The sequence below is a fragment of the Tupaia chinensis genome, unplaced genomic scaffold, assembly GCF_000334495.1.
Source record: "Tupaia chinensis unplaced genomic scaffold, TupChi_1.0 Scaffold143584_1, whole genome shotgun sequence".
Classification (NCBI taxonomy): Eukaryota; Metazoa; Chordata; class Mammalia; order Scandentia; family Tupaiidae; genus Tupaia; species Tupaia belangeri.
The window spans coordinates 7,808,505-7,830,160 of NW_006203430.1; the positions used below are offsets into that span (position 1 = coordinate 7,808,505).

General features: G+C 41.3%; 1 protein-coding gene across 2 annotated transcripts in view; it reads left to right on the plus strand.

Moving 5' to 3' along the window:
• Positions 1-21,656, plus strand: part of LDLRAD4 (low density lipoprotein receptor class A domain containing 4) — a 505,135-nt gene that overhangs the window by 67,831 nt on the left and 415,648 nt on the right. For both annotated transcript variants that reach the window (XM_006164060.3, XM_027766527.1), the window contains exon 2: positions 8,478-8,567. The gene's annotated coding sequence lies outside the window, so the exon portion shown is untranslated. The remainder of the gene's footprint in view (positions 1-8,477; positions 8,568-21,656) is intronic.

Genomic DNA, 21,656 nt, shown 5'->3' on the forward strand with positions numbered 1-21,656 from the left:
AAATATGAGCTCTGACCTCAAGAGCGGATATCCTAATGCAAGAGTCCCGAGTAAACAGGAGTGTAGGAATGTGCAGACAGCCTGTGAATGCTGTGGAAACTGAGCGAGGAGGATGGAGGAAGACTTATTGAAGAGGCACCTCTGGATTGAGTCATCTGTATCAGCAACCAATTCTGTCTGGTCCAAATGTATGCTGCTCTTTACGTGAAATATTGTGGCACTCACAGTGGCTTTCACACTTCACAGTGACCTGCAAGGAAAATGTTGTCATCTTTATGTGTAAGCTCCTGAATCTCAGAGGCGACATAATTTGCTGAGGTGGAGTCTGAGTTTGAACCCCGGACAGGCCTGTCTTTCAGGCTTATTGTGAGGTACAGTTCCTGCCACAGTAACTGTCGGGGTCTTGTTCTGGGTATAACAAATTTGATAACATCTCCATTTGGATGTATGTTAGTTAATATGTGTTAAAGTCTGTAAATTGGAGAAAACGCCTTTCTGGATTTTTTGAAAACTAGATAGTACTGCTTAAGAAGCAAAACCAAAATGAACGAACAAAAAAGATATTGATGTCTTCCTATCATTCCCATGAAATACTGTGGGATTTCTTATGGGGTGGCCTGGCAATGTCTTTTTTCCCTTGAGTTTGGAAATGAAGAAAGTATTTATAGTTGGATGCGAATGCCACTGGGAGGAAAAAAACATCCTTTTTTTGGTATTTTCTTAGGGCTGTCTTTTTAGCTTTTTTCCCCCCACAACTATTTTAAGATTAATTTCACATTTTACATAAAGTCCCTATTGTGATAATATACACTATGTACTTTTTACATCGGAGAACTTTACATTTCTCGTCTGTTAAATATTTCTTTCTAGCTTTGTTAAAACACTTGAGCCGCTCGTATTTTGAAACTTGTACTTCTCCCTTCTAGGATCCAGAAACATTGCGCCTCAGAAGATTTTTAAACCACTCTCGGCACTGCTTTTGGCGTTACACATGAGCCAGCAGGCGTCTGTGCTCGCGTGTGCGTGCGTGCGTGCGTGCGTGCTGCGGCACGCCCCCTGGAAGGATCCCAGAGAGCGCCAAGTTGTCTGTGGTGTATTTCGTGTCGCCTGAGAGTGGCCTTGTCTTGTTTTCCTCGAAGATGGCTGGTACAGGCTTCTGAGCCCCGCCACCTGAAGCACTCAGGCCCCAAAAGGGAGGACAGGAAGCCTGTGGGTGTTTAGGTGCAGGCAGTTGAACTGGCTGTGTTTTGACTGAAAGATGCTGGTTAGGGAGAGGACGGAAGAGCCGAGAGGGCGTGGGTGTGGGCACCGCGCAGCAGGTGCATTCGCCCCACTCTGCGGTTCAGAAAAAAAAACCCACTCTGCGGTTCACCGCAAACTAGCGAGAGTGTTCCGGTCCTGCCGTGGCCGGAGAGGACTGGGCGGCCTGCGTCCCATTGGAAACACTCAGAGAGTGTCTAGGGAGTCAGGGCTTTGTACCAGCAGAGGCCCAGAGCCCTCTGTGCTCCAGAAGGACTCCGTTTTACTGTTATGTCGGCCTTTTTTTTTTTTTTTTTTGAGATTTTTTGCTACAGGGTGCTTGCACTCACCAGAGAGACAGAGACTGAGAGAAAATGAGAAGTCACCCTCCCTGCCCCTCCCCCTCACCCCAGGGATGGCCATGCCACAATTCCTTCTCCATTTCCTCTCAGGATTTTGGGCACACAGGCACAACATGAGGGTTTTTTTTGTTTGTTTGTTTTTTTCTCTCTTTTTAAAGATAAATTTTTGCTATAGGGCGTGTGTGCTTGTCAAAGGGAGACATACACACACACACACACACACACACACACATACACAGAAAACAAGAAATCTCCCTAGGAGGGATATCCACTCCGTAATCCCTTCTCCTCCATTTTTCTCTCAGGATTTTGGGCATGCATGCACATGCACCTGCCGTGAATTTTAAGATGCCAGGGCCATGACTCAAACCGTGGTCTACTAGGTGGGAGTCCAGTGACATAATCATTATACCACCTGTTGGTCTCCAGCGTGTTTTTAGCCACCAGGTATGGGACTTGAACCTTGGTCAACCACTTGAGAGTCTGGCTTCCTAACCATCATGCTGGTCCCCATTATATTGACTTTTAAAAGGTTCCAAATTTCTATTTTGGGATAAGAAAACTCTAATGGCAGAGATGGTATCTGACTTTCTAATCCCTCTTGTTCCTCCTGGCCAGGTTAGTGCCTTCCAGGTATTGCCCATTTCTGCCCTTCCTGGGGGTATCATTGAGTTTGAAAAGCCTAAGTGAAATAGTTGCCAAAGTCTTGTTAGAAAACAAGTGGTTCAAACTCATGGGCATGGCCAGATGGAGGGCTACAGGCTGGAGCCGAGGTCTGTGTGTGGAGGTCTGTGTGTAGTCGCTTCTTCTTGGTGACTTTGTAGACTCTACCATGGGCTCTATGCAGGGAGGCAGTTGGCAGGCCACCTGGGCTGCTGGCTTTACAGAGGCCAAACTCCATGAATGTGAGCAGATACCTGGTGCTGAGTAGTTGGGCCCCAGAAAAGGCCCACCAATGGTCAGTCTTCCATGGCATCAACTTACTCTAAAGGGAGCTCTGCAAGAGAAAGACGTGGTGCAGTTGTGCTGGTTCTGCTCATAACGATATTACAAAATTATCAAAACAAGCGATGGAGCATTTACTGGTTGAACAAATGAATGCACACATACATTTTATGTTGTGAAGAGTACCTGACACAAAATACAGGTGCGATACTTCAACCAGGGTGGGGGCTATTTGATCTATGTTCACTAGTTGTGAAGAAATGACATAAGAATGGTTTGAGAAAGAATGTTTCTATTGTCTATTTTCCTTAATCTCTGTAACACTAAAATACACACTCAAACCTTTTGTATTGCCCTAACATTATTGTATTTCTGTGAAATGGCTTTCTCCACAAGTTTTGCTGTGTTTTAAATGGCTCCACTTCACAGGACTCAGTCACTAGCTGGAGCAAGTGCTGTTCCAGAGAAAGGAAGGAAGCCTGCAGCCAAGGTTTCTCTTGTAACCTTTGCCAAAACCAGATTTTTTTCCTTACCTTAAAGAGAAAGAGCGGCCAGCCTGATAGTGCAGTGGTTAAGTGCTGTGTGTTGGGAGCCGGATCCCCCTTTGCCAACTGTGGTTCAAATCCTGTCCTCTGATGGCTTGGAAAACATGCTGGGCATTTGTGCATTTGAGCCTCAAATCCTGATGAAATGGGGAAATGGAGGAAAAAGGCTTGCGGTGTGATCACTTCTCATTGTGGGAGTGCTCCCTCTCTCTTTCTCTCTGAGTATGCTGTCTCCTAATGAAAAGAGAGACCAAGAATATTGTGAAGATTAAGGATAAATGAGGCCAGTTTGGTGGCACAGCAGTACTGTACTCCTCAATGATGCTGGACCCATATGGAGGATTGTGGGTTTACTTCCCAGGTTGACCTGTATTCCTGGGCACAAGTGTGGGTGATCTTGGCTGGCTGGGAAGGCTTAGGGAAGGGATCACAGAGTGAGACCCTGTTGAGGGTGCTTGTTTCTCTCATTGTTATGAAGGAAAGAAATACAAGGGGATCTTCAAAAAGTTCGTGGAAAATTCGATTCTGAAGAAACTGTCGTAGATTTCACACTTTTTGGTATCAAACTTGTACCTTCATTTCATTTTTACATGAACTTTTCAAAGTATCCTCATAAACCTAAAAAAGAAATACGCCTTGCTTTCCTTTGTTTTATTTCAGTCTTTTTTCACTCATGAATCCTAGTAACACGGCGCAAGCAAAATCCGTGCTACTTTTTCATGTTACTTTTCAGGAAAAACATTCATTCCCTTGCTCTGCTTGCAGGAGCTCATGGCTCATAAATATGCCAGGAACATGTTCAGGAGATGACTTGGGTTTAGTGAGATCATCAGCTCCTCAGCACCATACTTTATCACTGCGGAAAGCCACATGTGGATTCTTCAAATACTTGGAGCAGCAGGGAATGGTACAGGAGGAGCTCACCCAGCCCTTTATGTGAGTGGCTGTGCTTAAGTCTCTTCTGTGTTCTTCTCCAGTGAACCACTCTTCTGAAGGCTTAATTTCCTTGGTGGAGACATAATATTCACACACAGTCTTTTTTCGTTGAAGCACTGGGCTTGGTGTCGAGTTGCATTTTGTGAGACTATGGACAAGGCATTCACTTACTAGAACTAAAAGGAGGAGGAGCCGGGTGGAGTGCCAGGTCTGAGCTAGAGCCTCACAAGTGCTGTGACCTGGAGCTGATTATCTCTCATCTGGGTCTGTTTCTTCCTCTGTCTGGGAAAGGATTGCCACAGTGACCCTTCAGTTTCCTCCTGCCCCCCCCATCCCCCCCTGCCAACACACACAACAAGAGGATTCTAAGGTGTGGGTCATTGACTGTTTTCACAGCTAGAGATGGGCTTGAGAGAGTTAAAATTACACGAGAAGAAGAGGTAGGGTTGTTGAAATTCTCTGCCTCGTGTCATAGAACTGCTGTTTTTAGTTTTTCTTGGCTTGGGTGTGAGAATCCTGCTGTCTGAGAGGCTGAGCATAAGGGGATAAACCTTGGAGATAATGTTCATGTTTAGTGATTTATGAAGGAGTAGGAATATATAATAAGTTCCTGAATATAGATTTCAGAGGAGTGTGACAAGGTTCTGTAATAAACAAGGTTTTTATTTTGTACTCTTAAGTAATTTAACTGATTTAAATATTTTAAAATATCTGTTATTAAAACCAATCCTTTCGGAACCAGCAGTTAGCATAATGGCTATGTCTCTGGACTCCCATGTAGTCGACCGTGGTTCGAGTCCCAGACCTGGTGGCTTAAACTCACGCCGGGCGTGTGTGTGCGTGTGTGTGTGTGTGCCCAAGATCCTAAGAGGAGACTGGAGAAGAAGGGATTGCGGTGTGGCCATCCCCCCTGGGGTGTGATTTCTTGCTTTCTATCTCTCTGTCTCTCTCTGTCTTTCTGGCAAGCATACTCGCCCTATAGCAAAAGCCTCTCCAAAAACAAAAAACAAAAAACAATCCTTTCAAAATCTAAAATAGACGCAACTTTACTCACAATATTCTCTATAATAATTTTATTTCTTAAGGGTAACAGAAACTGAATACTTATACATTCAATTTTTATGTTAAACAGAGCTTAAATTTTGCTTAAAATAATTAAAAAACATAGTTTAAAAATAAGAAACCTTAAAGAAGTTTTGAAGTAGATTGTCAGGAAGTTGGATTATCATTTTTGTTTCAGAATTAGTGCTGGTTTTTTTGACCCATACCAGCTTTTCCAGTTTGGTTGGAAATGATAGATTTATTGATACAAATGGAAAATTAAGAATGAGTCACAAATTCTTACTTTGGGGGTCCAGCAAATGGTTTAATGGTTATGTTGCTGGGCTCCCACATAGTTGACCACGGTTTGAGTCTGGGACTTGGTGGCGTACAGCTCACATGGGCGTATTTGCATGCATGCCTAAGATCTTGAGAGGAGAATGAAAATGGAGGAGAAGGGATTGTGGCATGGCCATCCCCCATGGCGGGGGATTTCTTGCTTTCTGTTTCTCTTTCTCTCTGGCAAGCACACGTGCCCTATAGCAAAAATTTCTCTTAAAAAAATTCTTACTTTGAGAATTTTCTAAGGGAATTTTTTGTTTTTAACCTTGAGCTGTTAGATAACTAAATGCTAGAGATGTGGCGAGGATATTTAACAAAATTAGTAACACCTGAGCAGCATTTCTAAGAACTGATTCACGTTCACAATTAAAATGAACTAATTAGTTCTGGAGAAATTGTGCATTTATTATTTGGGAGTAGAGCATGAGGCAAAATGCCTTCCACCTATTTTGAAAAAAATTTTGAAACTATGTGATTTGCTTTGAAGGCTTAAACAAATTCAGTTACTAGGTCTTTATTATACTAAGTAGATATTCACAAGTACCTATTTTAATTTTGTTCATTTAAAAAAAAAGTTAAAGGCCTTCCAGGTGCCACATTCTCTGAAACGCTTTGGGGATGCCAGGATGATGGTGACGTTATTCTGTCATGCAAAGAGCTCATAGTCGAGTAGGAAAAATGAATTTTCACTTTTGGTATATGAGGCAGAGAGGGCTGTTCTAATGTACCAGTTACATATGCAGTTAATGAATATTTTTATATTCCCATATTTAATTATTAAATTAATTGGTTTTTATTGCAGTATAACAAATTATCATAAATATAGTGGCTTCAAACAACACTCATTACATCACAGTTTCTGTGGCTCAGACTCTGGGCATTCCTTAACTGCATCTCTGCTTGGGTTCTCACAAGGCTTCAATCAGATATTGGTCAGGTTTTATTCTCATCTGGAGGTTTGAATGGGGAAGAATTTGCTGTCAAGCTCCTTCAAGTTGTTGGCAGGGTTTGTTTACTTGTAACTGTAAGACTGATATCTCTGTTTCCTTATTGGCTGTCATCCAGGGGCTACTCTCAGCTCCTAGAAAGGCCCCTGCAGTTCCTTGCCATGTGGACTTCTCACAGGCCCTATCATAACATGCAGCTCACTTCTTCAAAGCCAGCAAGGGTGTGTCTACTCACTAGTTGCTGAGATAGCATCTTTTATAGGATAACCTGATCGAAAGATGTCCTTTGCTGTGTACCGTGGGTTAGTTCTGCCTGCACCCACGGGGAGGGGTTTATACAAGGATCTGATCCATTGAGGGTCACCTTAGAACTTTGCCCACCACAGTTCATTTCTAGTTATTCCACTGACTTCTCTCAAGACCAACGAGAGCAGTCCCAGTTGAAGAATAGAAACTGAGAGCTAAAAAAAAATCAGAAGTGGTTTGTTTTCTTCTTGTAGTAGGTAAAAACAACAACAACAAAACAAACAGGAGAAAGGAAAGTCTGTAGGTTCACAATATTGATAGGAAGATGTTACATAAAAACAGGAGGTTGGCTCACGTGTTGGAGGTGGACCTCCATGGGAATCTCATAGGGTCCTCTAGCGAGACACAATTATTTTTTAAATCTGGCAGTCTTAGCATTGGTTGATCATTTAGGAGTGACATATGGCAGGAGCATGCTTTGAGGGACAAGTTTCCTGGTGAGAGCTCTGCAGCACACAAGCTAGACAGATGGTGGCTTATTCAACTTTGGACAGGAGTGTATCCTACACACTGGCAGACTGAGTGCTGAGAGGTGCTTGTGTTATCTGTGGCAAAGCTTCACTGAACTTACCTGAAAGTGCTTTGTAAGGCATGAAGTGTTCACGGTGCCCCACCTTGACTGGTATGATGTGCACATGAGATGCTCACCAAATTGGGATGAAGATGTTGGTGGTAGATTGTGTGAGCCAGACAAAATCTGGAGCACCAAATAGGAGAATGTTCTACTAACAAGGTAGACAGCAAGTAAAATCAGGCTTGCATACAGAATCATGAATAATATCCTGCTGCATTAATGTAGAGGTTGTTGCTTTCATAAAATTAGACATATTTCAGGGGCTGAAAAAGTTGCAGCTCTGTCTGGTTCCCTTTACAGTTAAAGACTGAATGGATCCATGATATTTCAAGATAATTTGAATTTTCTTTTTCTTTTTTTGGAGAGGTTTTTTGCTATAGGGTACGTGCGCTCGCCAGAAAGACAGAGAGAGACAGAGAGACAGAAAGCGAGAAATCACCCCCCAGGGGGATGGTCACGCTGCAATCCCTTATCCTCCATTCTCCTCTCAGGATCTTGGGCACGCATGCACACGTGCCCGGCATGAGTTTAAGCCACTGGGTCTGGGACTCGAACCACAGTCGACTACGTGGGAGTCCAGCGACATAGCCATTACGCTAACTGCTGGTCCTGGGATTTGAATTTTTGAGAAAGTCATAGGTGGGACCAGCAGGTGGTGTGCTGGTTAAGGTGCTGGACTCTCACGTGGCCAACTGTGGTTCAAGTCTCAGGCCTGGCAGCAGCTTGCTTTCTCACTTTTCCTCTCTCTGTCTCTCTCTGGTGAGTGTGCATACTTTATAGCAAATTTAAAAAGTAATATAATAATTCTTAAAAAAAAAAAGGAAACCATAGGCAGTCTAAGAACTAAAACAGAATTAAAAAATACCCGTCCAGTTAGGATACTGCCATTATTTATGACCTATTACTGAAGAAAATTCCTGTGTCTTTGGAGGGACAGTTAATGTCTCTTTGATTGAAAGATGAGGACTTGGTGACCCCCATGGTTGCTAGAAAGCTGAGAGGAGGGTTTTGTCTCAGTTTAGTCACATTCCTTACCCCCAGATTTTTTTTTTTTTCTACAGTGCTCTCTTCCATTCCTTTATTACTTGATGCTTATTTTTTACTTTTATTTTATTCATTTGGATATTTGTGTCTTTTATTGTGACAGCCCTTATATCTTGGATTTTGGGGGACGGGTGATGTGTTAAGAGAAACAAAGAAGTGGTTCACTGAAATTCTTTTTTTTTTTTTCTCTTTCTAGCAGCTCAAGCTCTACATTTGTAACATCAAACCTCTTTCTCCTGTTGGGCCAACTTCAGGAACTGATAACAGTTTTTATGTAGTTTAAAAGGTGAGTAGGCCTTAAGACTCTTTGACAATGTTTGTGAGGCAAAACTTGTTATAGAACTGACCATACTGAGGTGGTTGACCTGTCAATTTGCCTAATTTGGTTTTACATTTATCTGCCTAAATGCGTGTGTTTCTTTATGGGGGGGCGAGGTTTAAGTGCCTGGGACTTAGGGTACCTTGAAGGAGCTTAGATAACACTTAGATGTTTTGCTCTCTCTCATGTCCTCAGGCCCAAAGCCTGATTTGGAGCCAGCTGCAGTAGAGGATAGTCAATGAAGGTGCTAGAAGGGTGCCAGGAGCATCCTACCAGCCCCAACTTGTCCACCATTATCTTCCACTGTAGATATGCCCGTTACCTCTGTCTGCCTCTATTTTGGCACCTCTTAAGAGATTTTAGTAATTCTTCTCCTCTTCTGCCTAATTGTTGGCTTCATTTGATGTCAGATGACATCAAATGAGGAAATACATGGGAATCTTCAGGAAGGTAAGAAATTCTATTACATATAAGGTGCAATTACCTACCCCCCCGCCCCCCTCGAGTTTTAGTGTGATAGTCTCATTGCTTATGGCAAATCTTTTACTAAGATGTAGTTTTCTTTTTTTTTTTTTTTTTTTTTGAGATTTTCGCTATAGGGTGCGTGCGCTCACCAGATAGACAGAGAGAGACATAGAGACAGAAAGCGAGAAATCACCCCCCAGGGGGTATGGTCACACCGGAATCCCTTCTCTTCCATTCTCCTCTCGGGATTTTGGGCACGCACGCACGCCCACGCGCCCGGCGTGAGTTTTAAGCCACCGGGTCCGGGACGCAAACCACAGTCAACTACGTGGGAGTCCAGCGACATTTTTTTTTTTTTGTAGGGTAAGAGTCTTCCTTCTACCCTCTCTGTCCCTCCATTACATTTTTTCTTTAGGGTTTACATCAGTGCCTGGTATGCCAGAAGAATTAAATAAAACTTTTGTAAAACGAAATGAGTTGACAAAGCTTCCCTCCAGATGCCCTCAGAGCATATCCAGGGCCTCTAATTTGTGGTTACTATTGGAATCAGATGAAGAAGTCGGAAATTCAGGAAGGATTGAATGTGCTTCCTCAATGAAGCACAAAACCCTTGAATTTAAATGGAATTTTCACCATTTGGAACCTTCCTAAAATTAATAGATGCTAAAAAACATGCATTGCATAACATACTACATTCCAATTCAGTGTTGGGTGCAATTCCTCTGCATTGCTGAGTTGAGTACAGTTCTTGTGTGTTTGTTTCCTTAATGGATTTCACTATCAGATATCTAAAAACTTGGAGCCATTTGATTGGCCCGTACAGGGTGAGTGGTAAGCTTTTGTGAGGAATTCTCAGTCTGTGTACCTCGCAGATGCTCAATGACTGATGAAATACTTGTTATTCATATGATCCTTTTATTAACCTGACAGAATAGCATGATGTTTGAGAATCTCTTCTCTTTGCTGACTTTGTGATGTGGACGCGTTGCACTACTTTTCTTCCATAATTTGGCACACCCACCACTGGCTTAAAGTGGGAAATATATCTCATCTTTACCAGGGCTGATGAAAGTGTGGGTGTAGTTTAGTTACTCTTTCATCATCTCAAATATAGTCCCCATTGAATTTACCCACCAGCAACTAAAAGTGTGCTTAAGTAGAAATTTATTAGGTCACTGAACGCCCTACTGGACCATGCCTCTGAGGACTATGAAACTTGATTTAGAAAATTTTGACAAATGTAGAAATAATTTTTACAAATTACATAATTACCCAATTTCTCCCTTACATGGGGAGTACCTTATTTCATCAGCAATTGTAAGCAACTTTCAAACTTGGTAATGGAAAACTTTTTATTGCCTGCAGTATTGTATGTGGATTGTAAATGAAATAGAAAGTTACATCGCTCTTCTAGAACATGAGAATGTTAAACACAGATCATTGTTTCTGCAGAATTGCATGTCACTTTATGCCTCACGGGTAATTTTTAAGCAAAGACATAGATTCTGAGGTGTTGTAAGAACTTTCGCACCTCTAAAATAGGTTCTTACAGCTGACTGTCCTGGAATTTATATTTGCTCTATTACTTGTAAGATTTTGTTCCTAAAACAGCTCACAGCTGGACTGCGAGACATTCCTAAGTGTTGATAAAATGGACAGGAGGCTTCACCTCTCTCCATTCTTTCTGCTTGTCTGGGAAGACCCAAGGAGGTCTATAGTTTTGCATTAACTGCAAAAAGTGCCTATCTTCCTATACAGCGGATTTATTTGGACTTGCCTTTAGAAGGAGATTGGGTCCCCATTTTAGGATGTTATTAAATGGATTTTAAAACTTTGACCACCTTGATGAATCTGAAGACACATGAAGGTCTTCATAAAGTTTATGGAGAATATGTGTTATGAAAAAAATGAAACTATTTCCATTTTTCGATGAACTTCTTAAAGGTCCCTTTGCTATATTGCATTTCTAAGGTATGGTCAAAAGACACAGACTTTGGCTCAGACTCTGACCCTGCCCCTTTTACTCACTTTCTTACCCTGGAAAGTCCTAATCCTCTCTGCATCTCACCTTTTCTCATCTTTAAATGGGATAATATTCATCTTGTAGAATTATTTTGAAAGTCCCTAACTCAACGTTCAGTGCACCCTGGGAGTTCAGTAAATGTCAGTTATTTCTTGTGCTAATGCTGGTCCTGATCTATGGACCCCATGCAGGAAAGATTGGAGGAAAACAGAGCGGAGATACTCAGCTTCTTTAGGACTGAGGCGGTTTGTTAAAGAATTTTACCAAGCATCTTTTTAGAGCTAGATGTGGTGGAGTGCTACTGACTTTATTAAGCCCAAAGCCACTGTGAGGTCAGTGAGGAAATCATTCATTCATGATCTTTGTGTCATTTCCTGTCCTCTTCATAAAAAAGAATGAAACCTCAGGCTTAGATCTAGTTGGCTGTCAGCACAGATGAGAACGTTTCAGTTGGAGAAAATCTCACTTCTCTTTTGTTACCTTAAAGAATCTGAATGGTGAGGGCCATCTACTTCCCAGGGAACTATGTGAATGTCTTACAATGCGAGACAAGTGGTCTCTGTGGGGAGACACTCACAATTAAAAAAATAACCTGAGGCACAGGTGATACATCTTGATCTGGACTTCCTACTTTCATGTTGAATTTGAACTTCTTGGGCCAGCCCATAGTGCAGTGGTTAAGGGAGCCAGCTGATTGTGATTTGAATCCTGGCTCTTTGGGTTGAAAAAAACACACTGGGCATGCGTGCATGCCCAAATCCTTACAGGAAGGAGAAGTGGAGGAAATAGGTCTACAGCATGACCATGCCCATTGGAGAGTCTCTCTCTTTCTCTCTGGAGAGCACATGTGCTCTTTGGCAAAAAAAAAAAAACCCAAACAAAACAAAACAAAAAAACAACAAACAAAAAGTGCCCCCCCCAAAACCCAAAAACACAAGACAAACCCAAAACAAAACAAAACAAAACAAAACAGAAGAAGGAAGAAAGAAGTGATTTTTATTTTGTTTTTGATTTTTGGAAAGGTTTTTGCTATAGGATGTGTGTGCTCGCCAGAAAGATAGAGAGAGACAGAGAGACAGAAAGCAAGAAATCACTCCCCGGGGGGATGGCCACACTTCAATCCCTTCTCCTCCAGTCTCCTCTTGGGATCGTGGGCACGCACCCAGTGTGAGTTTAAGCCACCGGGTCCGGGACTCTAACTGCTGTCGACTACACGGAAGTCTAGTGACATAGCCATTACACCAACTGCTGGTCCCGAGAAATGAACTTTTTAAGGTAAAATCAAAGAGAATCAATAGCACTAATGTAAGTCTCTAATGTCTAATTGGTAAATAAATTAGTGATTGTTTTCACCAGATGTGTGTACAAGTTATCTTTGGAATGGCACAATGAAATAGATTAAATCATGGAAATGTGATCAAATAAAAATAACTAGAGCTGTGATGTGAATGACCATCTTATGAGAGGGGTTCCCTAACTCAAAGGAGGATTTTAAACTCTGCATTAATATTAGGCTTATTTGGGGCTGCATGAAGATTTCTCATCAACACAAGAAGCCAGGCAGCAGTGGCTCAGTGTCTCTGCTGACCTTCCAGATTGTAATTGGGGAAGAGATGTCAATCTGCCAGTGCCAGGGGTTTCAGGTCAGAGCCTATGTGCACTAGTTCAGGGCTCACACTTGGCTTCTGAGAGATTTTATGAGTTCTTATGATTCAGACCTTCCCTTATTTTTCTTCCCTCTCTCCTCTTCCTTCCTCCTTCTTGCCTGCCCTGCATTTGTGTAGCACCAGGAGCCTCAGACCTGGAGCTCCGTCTCACCACTTTTCTCTCATTCTTCAACTTTAGGGATAAGAATGGCATTGGGAAAAACAGCAACAGCAAATGCTTCAGTGATGCTGTATAACCACGTTTGTAGGTTGGATTAGAATAAGCCAGCAAGGGAAAGAAGAAGGCCAGTAGGTTGGGAATAATACATTTAGACATTGGGAAGAGAAATTTGTTACTTCTGTCACTTCTGTCTGTGGCCTGAGATCTTGGGAGGTTTCTCTGCCTATTCATTGGATCCTGTCCTTCTGTTTTTAGATTATTCTCTCATCAAGTAGACATGTAGAATCATATAAAAAAAACCTTTACATTTTGCTTTCAACTCAAATGTGTTAGCAGCTTTGTCACTTGATGCCTAGCACAGTATTGTAAAACTGCTAAAGAGCTAGCAAATTTTCCACCTAAAATTTTTGTGGGGGAGGTTAGGGTGGGGGTATGGGGAAAGGAGTATAAAAATAAACCTTTCAGAGATTCTGGGTTGCTTGGTGGTGTGTGTATTTTTCCATGGTGCGGGAGGTTAGAAATAGCATTGCTTTTTATGGGATTCTCAGCAGCAGCTCAAAAACTTGGCTTTGTGGGTTTGGTCTCTCTGTGTGGGTGAGGTAAGTTCAGCAGTGCTGTGTGGTAGGGGGCAGTGCCTGGCAGCATGTTCCAGCACCTTCTCTGTCTGTCTTCTTCCCTCCCCCCTCCCCCCCCCACACACACTTGGTATCACCCAGATGAACAGCATTCAAGTGTAAAATGTGCTTTGCCAAGGTCAGGTTCTTGAGATGACTTGCCTTGTGGCAACTGATGCCAGTTGTAACAGACTGAGTCTCAGCAGTCCCCATAAAGTCACATTGGTACATCTGTGAGGGCAGTGGCTGGGAAGGGGCGTCCTTCAGGGATGCTGTATATCAGACTGGCCTAATCTCTTGAGTCTATGTGCAATAACTTCCTTAAAGTCTTGATATTAGCAGGGTGCCTGGGCTACTCTTTCAAAATGATTCTTACAAATTCTTGAAACTTGTTAGGGTTACATAATTCTTACAAATGGAGATAGATTGCTGAATTCTTTATAAATTCAGTACAGAAAGAAAATATAAAGACACAGGCACTAGGACAGAGATTTTTAACCCTAGGGGACCTAGGAACATTAGTGAATTCCTTGGAATTTTGCCTGTTCTGGGGGAGAATCTCAGGGCTTAGATGGGATTCTCAGTAAGATTTTGACCTCCAAAAAGGTTAAGAACATTTACAATAGAGCATGAAGTATGAAGTTTATCAGACTTGGAGAAACCATTTTAGTGACTGTCAGATTGGAAGTATAAAGAGTGTGGGCAGAGGGTGACATCAACAGAATTGGAGAGGATAGGCGAGGGAGGGCAGGGATTCAGTTATAAATTGTGTAATCTAACAACACAAAAGGAAACCATAGGAGGTGTCAACTGGATTTTTTTTTTCTTTATAGACTTTCTTTTTGAACTTGATATAATATTTGTTTTGTGTGGGGTATGATTCCTGCCAAAGGCTGGTTGGTGTTGCTTGATTAACTTTGCAAGTTCAGTTCTTGGGAGAGGTGTCTGCTGTACACAGGGTGTCTGAAGTCCATCTGGACCAGCCTGTCATTCAGTAAAGAATTTTTTCTTTCTTCTGGGATCTGGTTTGCCTTGATTCTCCACACTTTTCCCACATATCTTTCCTAGAATATAGAGATTGAAGTAGGCAAGTCAGTGCCATGCAGTTGTCCAGGGGACCAAGGAGAAAACCTCAGACAAGACTTTCATCTCAACTTTCACAACACACCGTGGGCTTAGGGTTGCTCAGCTGTTTTCTTTGGCCCCTTGAGTCTTACTAGACCAGTCTGGAAGACAGGATCACTAAGTAAATCTATAGATAATTTATAAATAGAAAGTATTACAACTGTAAAATGATTCTATCAGAGTGCTTCAGGCAGTCAGGGGTGGTGCTTTTCCTGACCAGGCTATGAAATCCATGTAGGAACAGAATCTTTGCTGTTGTAATCACAAATGTAGTTGGAGGAGCAGGGATGTCATGACTGTTCCTCTTGGTCTTCTGAAGCAGAGCGTAAAGGTTATACTTTGGAAATGGGACATTTAATTAGGGGCATTTAGTTAGACTAAATGGCCTGTGACCTGTGTCTACATTCATTTTCTAAATGTCCCAAGACTGCCCCCTGTTTTGCAGGTTCTGTTCTACTAACATTTTACCCATGCCATTGTGTTCCAGGAATAATGCATTTGGCTTTCTTTCTTTCTTTCTTTCTTTTGGCGGAGCTTCATTCACCTAATGGAATGACTAAGCAGGAAGGCCTGCTCCCTGTGGGGTTAGTATGGCAACAGGGGCCACTTGTCCTATTACCTCACTCCCCATCTCTATGTACTCCCATTTATTTCATAAAAATAAGAAAAGGTACTGTTATTATTGAATTATTTGAGAAAAAGTTGTTTCACAGGTTCGGGTGGGATTTTGAAAGTAGTTTTTGGTGCTTTGAAGGACTCAAGAGTGCTTTTGAATCATTAAAAGAATTTGTCACCACTTAATAATGTGATATATTTAATTTCGTTACTTTTTTTTTTTTTTTGAGAGGTTTTTGCTATAGGGCGCGTGCGCTCGCCGGAAAGACAGAGAGAGACAGAGAGACAGAAAGCGAGAAATCACCCCCCAGGGTGGATGGTCACGCCGCAATCCCTTCTCCTCCATTCTCCTCTCGGGATCTTGGGCACGCACGCACACGCGCCCAGCATGAGTTCTAAGCCACCGGGTCCGAGACGCGAACCGCAGTCGACTACATGGGAGTCCAGCGACATAGCCATTACACTAACTGCTGGTTCCCCCAATTTCATTACTTTTTTTAAAGACAGGGTCTCACCACGTCACAGTCCTCCCTTGGCCTCACATCTGGGACTATACTATGCCCAGCTCTTTTTTATTAAAAAAAGAGGTTTTTGGTCTTAGGGTGTGTGCTTTTGCTGGAGAGAGAGAGAGTGAGAGAGAGACAGTGAGGGGAAAAGTGAGAAATCAATCCCAGGGGTGATTGCCACACTGCAATCCCCTCTTCTCTATTCTCCTCCCAGGATCTTGGATATGCGTGTTCATGCACCCAGTGTGAATTTCAAGCCACCGGGTCTGGGACTTGAACCCTGGTCAGCCATGTGGGAGTGCATTGATGTAACTGCTACCCCATCTGCTGGCCCCTTGCCCAGCTCTTTTAAAGACAGGTTCTGGATGTGTTGCCTAGACCAGCCTCAACTCAATCCTTCTACCTCAGCCTCCCAAGTACATGTCACCATGCTTACTCTTTAGGTTGGACCGGAAATTGAACCCAGGGGTCCCACAAGTACATATTGTTTTATCTTTAATTCTTTCTCAAATTTTCTTCCCTTCCCTCTTTTAATTGTGGCAAAATACACATAACATGGGAAGAAAATTGAACGTTTGTGAATTGCTGGTGCAAATATAAAATGGGATAGTCACTATGAAAATATTGGGAAAGCGTTGGGAAAGTTGTGAGGCATTTTTCTATGCAAAAAAGACGTTATGACTTTCCCAAAGACCTAATAATATGTTTTCATCATTTTTAAGTGTACAGTTCTGTGGCATTAAGTACATTCTCAGTATTCTGCAACTATCACCACCATCGGTGTGCAGAACTCTTTTCATCTTGGAAAAGTGAAAATTTGTACCCATTATATGCCAATTTCTCTTTGACTCTGCTCTCCTGGCAACCACCATTCTATTTTTTGTCTCTATGAATTTGACTATTTTAGGTACCTCATAAAAGCACACAGTCTTATCCTTTGTGACTGATTTATTTCACTTAGCATTAAAGTCTTCAAGTTGCATCCAAGTTGTAGTGTATATCAGAATTTCTTCCTTTTAAAGGTTGGATAATATTCCATTTTATACATATTACCACATTTTGTTTTCCATTTACCCATTGATGGACTCTAAGGCTGCTTTTCCCTTTTGGATATTTTGAATAGTGCTGCTATCTGGTGTCCAGATAGCTTTTGATTCCTTTGAACATATTCATTTTAAAAAATTAAATCCTCAAGACTGACTTTTATAAGCACACTCTCCAATTAGATATCATTAGGAATCTAAAAGAATAGGTATGCTGAAATGTGGAGGTGATCTTGAAAATATAAGATGTATAAATGCTGACTGACTAAGGGTAAATAAAAGAATAGAACTGAGAGGTTTACTTTGTTGTGGAGGTAATAAATATTAGTATAGGTCAGCTTATATGCTAGCGTGTACCATTCAGTACATGTTTCTCAGTGAGACATTAGTCTTCAGACAAGACGCCAGGTGGACTTGCATAACCAACTGCCAGAAATAATCTACTTGGCCTGCATATTACTCTTGTACTAATCAGTAGCCCTTGTATCAGAGTATTGATAGCAGAGGTTGTCAAAAAATATGAAGAAATGAGAAAATGGGGGATCTCCTGGTCAAACTCTTATTTCCCCAGAAAAGTAGAAAGTTTAATTGTGACTTTTTTTTTTTTTTTTTTTTTTGGCCAAACTTTTTATTTAGTATTCTGTAGTTGTTTAATACACACTTAAATGGTCTTATTGGGGGAGGGGAAAGGGGAGGTTCTTGCAGATTCCCAAGGAAATGTCAGAAAGGCAAAATATGACCAGCATTATCCATCTGTTTTGGGTTTACTGGGTGAATAGCACTTTCCTTACATAGGCATCAGGTTTTTCTTACTGAGAACATTGAGATTTCAGTTTGAAGACACCCTGAAATCCTATGAGTAGCATACCCCGACCACCCTCTAGCAGCTAGCTTGTTTGTATAGGTAGAATGATTCATCTCTCCATTTTAGATGGCTAGATGTTCGTGGAAGATTTTAGAACTGCTTGCCTCATTTACTGGGAAAAATGATAGGAAGTGGCCTTTAGGGACACTTGGAAAATTACAGCACTAGTACAAGTCAATTCTTACACATTTAACGTACTTGTGACTTTTAAAGAACAAGAATACATATTTACAATAGAATCTTGCGAGCTTTTTAGTGGAATGACTTCGAAGAATCATAAGTAACAGAAAGGTTTTCAGATTAAGAGTATAGTATCAAATCATTGCCCTCTTTGTGGAGTGGCAGCTCAGACCCTCATGAACCCGCCTATTATGCTTCCATTTTCTTTAGTACATGAAATGCTCCAACAGATAAATAAATAAAATTTAACCTGTGGGAGAATAGAGATGTCTCAACCTGGACAAGCCTTGGCTTTTAAAAGTATGTGAAGGTGCTTTTAATAAGTCACTAGTATGAAGGAACTATTGCTTGTAGGAAGCAGTGGAAAATAAGGCAACTTGCAGCCAGCTGTTTGTGATAAACTTTACTATAACATATAAATACAGAAGTCTGGGGACATAGGCATGAAAATGAATGGGAAACAGGGTCTGCTTCATGTAAGGAATTCACAGGCTGATGGAGGAGACTTTCAAGTATATCCTTCATCATAATCCACAGTGACATATGTTTGGCATGTTGTGATGAGCGGACTTAGAACAGAGATTTCCGTGCATATCTGCCTAGGAAGGTTTGTGGATTTGCTCACAGAGGTGGTGATGTTTGAGGTGGGACTTGAAGCACGAAGTGAAGTTTTCTAGATAGGCAAAGGGAAAGGTTCACTAGGATGCACAGATGTAAGAAAGTTAGCAGTGTATTAGAGGAATAGCAAATGCTGCTGCCACTGGAGTGCTTGGGAAGGAAGGTGGAAGATAGGAATGAAGTTGGAAAGGAGAGGTGGGTCCAAAACCATTAAGTACTGAAGTGCAGTGCATAGATTATCCTGTAGGGTGTGGAGAACCACTGAAGGCTTTACAGGGGAGATGATGTCATTACATAGGTCTTAGGGAAGTTGAGTCTGTTGATGAAGGGTAGAGTGTGTAAAGGTGGAGAGGCAGAAGCTGAGGAGACCAGCTGGGAAGAATAAAGAGCACACTGTTTTAGGTAGGAGTCTACAAGGGCCTGAACTGAGACAGCAGTCACTGAGAAGGGGTCCTGGACAAAAAAGGTCACTGGGCTACTGATCGATTGAGTGTGAAGGGTTGGTGAGGGAGAAGTGGGATTACAGAATGACTTTTGGGCTTCAGTCTTAGGTAAAAGAGAAGATGATATGACCAGAGATGGGCAGCTTGAAAGTTGGTGCTCCCTCAGGATGGGGATGATGAATCTGAACTGAATCTCCTTGGCTTGATATGCCTGAAGGATTTCTGGGAGTCTAGAAATCAGTTAGGTAGCACTCTGAGGCTGGGAGAGGTCATAACTACAGATGGAGATTTAGGGGCCATCAGCATATGGCCTGATCACTCCATAGATGTTGAACGAATAAGAGCAGGCTGTTTGAAAAACATGTGAAGATATCTTCATCTTAGTTTAATGATTTTTATCTCAGTATAATTATAATGATCTATTATGTTGTTAAGTTTTTGTCTTTTTTTTTTTTAAGAGAAATTTTTGATATAGGGTATGTATGCTCACCAGAGAGACAGAGAGACAGCAAGTGAGAAATCACCCCCAGGGTAATGGCCATGCTGCAATCCCTTTTCCTCCATTCTCCTCTTGGAATTTTAGGCATGCATGCATATGAGCCCAGCATGAATTTTAAGCCACTGGGTCCAAGACTTGAACCATGGTTGACTACGTAAGAGTCCAGCGACATAACCATTATGCCATCCACTAGTCCCCAAAACAGTTAAACTTTTTAACATTTAGTACTGCATATCCTTGCAACTCATCAGCATAGCCTCAGATATTTTCCACCACGGTGTTTCCATTATCCAAAATATTTTCTTTCTTTACCTAGGTGCCTTAGAGCTGTTGGAACTTACACTCACCCTTGTATTATCATCTCAAAAATAAGGACCTAAAATAGTAAGCCTTCAATTTGGTTAAATTTGGCCAGTGAGCCACTGATTTCAAAATCTCCCAACCTAATATCTTCCCTTAGCCACTCAGAAATACTGTTAAGAATTTCACCTATTGGGGCCGGCAGTTGGTATGGTGGTTAAAGCACTGGACTCCTACATGGCTGACTGTGGTTCGAGTCTTAGACTTACTTTCTCAGTTTTCCTCTCTCTGGTAAGCTCATGTGTCCTATAACAAATTAAAAAAATAATGATAATGATAAATACAATAAATAATGCTTAAAAAAAGAATTTCACCTTATTTTTCTCACAATTGGAAGGATTTCACTGTTGATGTTTTTTGAAATTGGGAATACTCAAATTAGCTTCGTAATTAGTCTTCTTCACAAATGCATTTTACTGAATATTACTTTTTTACTGAATATTACTTTATTACTACATGGACAAAAGGTAAGGGTTAAAATGGGTTTGCGTTCTCTATTACTTGGGGTGGGTTTGTCACACAAAGGTGAGAAATGACCCTTGTGTTTTACTCTGGAAAGTGGGCAAGAAGGTGGATGCATCCTTGGGATAAATAGCTGACACTGGGCCTGGGCACACTCATCGTATTCTTGTCTCATGCCCCGACTGTGGTGGCTCTTCTATGCCAAGTGGGCTCATAAATCCCACACCATTATCTGCCCTCATGTTATGGAAGGGTGCCCAAATCTTATTACTATACTGTTTTGATTTCATGTGGAACCTAGTGCTGAGTAAATAGAGAAAGTTGTAGGGGGTGGGCTTAGTACAAATTAAAATCTGGTAATTGTATATTTATTTCAGGGAAAATGCTAGTACTTGATTAAAAACTTCTTACAACTGAGAATAATGAATGAAAGACCAATTTAAAAATACTGGACTTTAGTTGAATACTGAGAAAAATGTTAGAAACCTTATATCAAAGTGATGAAGGTAGAATGTACCAGCATAACTTGTTTTAGTCTAATAATTTGGGCTTTTATGGCTTTTAGAAAAATCTCATCTAGACCTAGAAGCTATCAGGAATATGACCAGATACCATTACCATTATTTCCAAAATGACCACTCTTTTCCCATGAAAAAGATGAAATGGAAATAATTATAATTATCAGTATATAGTTCTTACACATTTTTTCACTGTGGATTTACTTCCATGGCAATTTTAACTGTCCTCTGTGGGTTTTTAAAATCAATAAAACTTAACTGCAGTTTTACAGTTCCCTAGGTAAATGTAAATAGAATATAACCCAGAATAAAATGGGCAGATGCTCCCACCTCAGATAAATAAAGTCAAATGACCTGTTTTTAACCACTTTTTTTTATCAACTTAGCCAAAATTATACTGGTAAAGTATATAAGATATCTCAGAGTAATGATCTTCATTTTAGTATAATGATGGTATCTATTCTGTTGTCAAGTTTTTGCCTGTCTCTCATATTGTTAAACTTTTTAACACTTAGTACTATGTATTTAGTCTCTCCTTAAAGGATAAGAGTTCATTGAAATTGAAAGATACATTTTGACTATCCATATTAGAGTTGTTCACATGAAAACTATCACAAAAAATAATTTAGTAAAGGAAAATTTAGTTGATGATAAAACTTGTCTATTGGGCCAGCTGGTGGTAACTAAGATGTGGATCCCACATGGCCTACTGTGTGGTTCAAGTCCCAGGCCTGGCAGCTTGAAAAACATGCTGTGTGTGTGTGTGTGTGTGTGTGTGTGTGTGTGTCCGGGTGTGTGTGTGTGTGTGTGTGCCCAAACTCTGAAAGGGGGGGACCAGCAGTTGGTATAATGGCTATGTCACTGGATTCCCATGTAGTCGACTGTGGTTCGAG